Below are 2,607 nucleotides of genomic sequence, written 5' to 3'. Positions count from 1 at the left end.
ACCAGAACGATTTCCTTCTGGAACTGTTAAGAAATTGCATGCACGAGGAGCAGGTCCTTTTAAAATTTTAAAGAAGATCGGATCAAATGCATTTGTGGTAGATTTACCACCAGATTTTGGCATTAGTTCTACCTTTAATATCTCTGATTTGGTTAAGTATAAAAAGCCAATAACGATACCCAGTGAGCCATTTGAGCCTCATCCCTCCTTTGAGAGCGAACCCTTACCTGAGTGTCCACGGCCAAAGTTTTCCAAGAAACACGATCGCATTGAGAGGATCCTGGACGAGCAGATTATTTCTACTAGGAGGAAAGGCTACCAGAGATACCTAGTTCGTTGGCACGGTCGGCCAGAGTCTGATGACACATGGATAACCCGAGAGGAACTGCAGCAGATTGATCCAGACATTCTTGAGCACTATCAGAGCCAGAAACAACTTCCTTCAACGGAGTTGAGTTTTCTCCAGTCCGGGAGAATTGGTGGGGACACCAATGAGCCAGCATCACTTTGGCTTGACTACTAGTCCACATTTCTTGTGTCGTCCAGTTTTTATTTTTTATTTCTCTAGTTATTTATTTAAGTCCAGTTCAAGTAATGTTGAGTCAAGTCAGTGTCGGTCCAGCCTAAATAGTATTGAGTCCATGTTATAATAAAGCCCACTTCCAAAATAAACCAGTCAAAGAACTACCAGCCGGTTCGCTCATCAAGACTGGTTCCTTCACAGCGGTTCACCTTGGCTTCCCCGGTTCCTTCACAAAAAAAAAAACCATCAGCGGTTCACTCATCAAGACCGGTTCTGTTACAAAACAAAAAAAAAAAACCCGTCAGCTCCTCTGTTTTGTTCTACCGCACCGTACTCATCTTCTCCCCAGCCGGTTCCAAGGAGGTTTTCTTCCCAACCAAGTGAAGCTCCAAGTCATCTTCCCCAGCCGGCGAGTCATCTTCCCCAGCCGGCGAGTCATCTTTCCCAGCCGACGAGTCAACTTCCTCCCAGCCGATGAAGTCATCCTCCCAGCCGACGAGTTATCTTCCAGCTCCAGCCGAAGAAGACGAAGAGAAGGAAAAAACCGAAGGTAACCCATCCGGTTCCTGCCGTTGCAAATGGAGAAGCCACCAGATCCAACGCTGGAGTCTTCCACCGCTCTGTTTCAAGACAATCTCAGCCGGTTCCCACAGAATTTTGGATCTTAAACGCTGCCGAGAAGAGGCCATCCCGATCCATTTCAACGCTTCATTCTCCATCACGAATCTCCCCTGTTTCTACGATTCCTTGGAATGTTTATTGCCCATCAATGCATCAATGTATCAGCCGGTTTATGAGTCCCTTTATTCCTTATTTATCATGTAATTGGTTGCTTGCCTATAAAAGGGGTTATCTCGTTGTGTAAAAGGGGAGGGATGAAAAACAATGAATTGAAGGGAAGCTATTTGATGTTTTGCTTGAAAGAGTGTGGTGTCCAATTCCAAGAATCTTCCTTCCTTCCTTCTCTAAAGTCCTTCTCTTCTAAGTGACGCGGCGTTCCCCCCCCCCCCGACTTCCACAACTTCCTCTAGCGCAGGCGGCGCTCATCTTCCGGCTTCCCATTCACTCTTCCGGACTCCTTCCCGATCCGACGAATCTTCGTCCGGATTATTTATCCTTGGAATAGATTATTGTGTTTTGTTTTTTTTTTTCCAAACATCCTGCTACCTCAATTAACCCAGGACTTCTGTTCCAGATCTTGTCGGTTTCCTCCATCCGTCTCAACGAAGGACGACCCGTCAGCGAATCAGGACCCTGGACTTGCCTCCCTCTTCCAGGATTTTTCTCGAGCATCGCGTCCGTGTGATCCTTCTACTACAATTCTGAGTAAGTCGTTATTGGATTCAGTTAAGTTCCCAAATTTTTATACTTAACAGCAGGAAATTAAAAGTAGAACAACGTGCCCTAATTATGTGTTGATTTCCTAATCAACAACGATCCTTCTTCTAAATTTATTATAGGAACTGATCTATTGTCGGTAGTTTCTTACAGTAAATTCGATTTTAATATAATCATCTGATAGCTGTTAGATTTGAGTTGGCTAATAGTTTATGAATTGGGTTGCTGAAATCTAATTATATAAAAAAAAAAGAATTAGTTTGCATGCATTGATCTTGTTCCACATCATGAAGGTTCCTAAATAGAGAATGTGGCAGAATTGGACCTTGAGGACCCGATTTATACTAATTGAAGAAGGAAGCATTGGGTCAAGCCAATGACAATAAACAAAGGCGCTGCTTGGGAGGCAACCCAAGGAAATTTCGTTCCTTTTTCTTCTTATTTTTGTACTTATATTATGGTTATTTTTGCTTTTCCTTTGCATTTAACCTTACATTGGGGACAACGTAAGTTTTAAGTGTGGGGAGGGATTTAGGTTGTGTGTGTCATGAGCAAGATTCAATTAAGCTTAAAAAAAAACCCTCATATCATAATTCTCCAACTTAGAATTTAATTAGTCTAGTTATTTTCCTTGAGAATGGTAGTGACTAAATTTGGTAGACAAAAGCCGGTGAGATTTTGAGCCTTTAGACTGACACATCTATATCAGTCTCACTATTTTCTTTCATGAGAGATATTCTTTCATT

This window comes from Phoenix dactylifera, chromosome 5, assembly GCF_009389715.1.
Source record: "Phoenix dactylifera cultivar Barhee BC4 chromosome 5, palm_55x_up_171113_PBpolish2nd_filt_p, whole genome shotgun sequence".
NCBI classification, from domain to species: domain Eukaryota; kingdom Viridiplantae; phylum Streptophyta; class Magnoliopsida; order Arecales; family Arecaceae; genus Phoenix; species Phoenix dactylifera.
Note: the sequence above shows the minus strand (reverse complement) of the source record.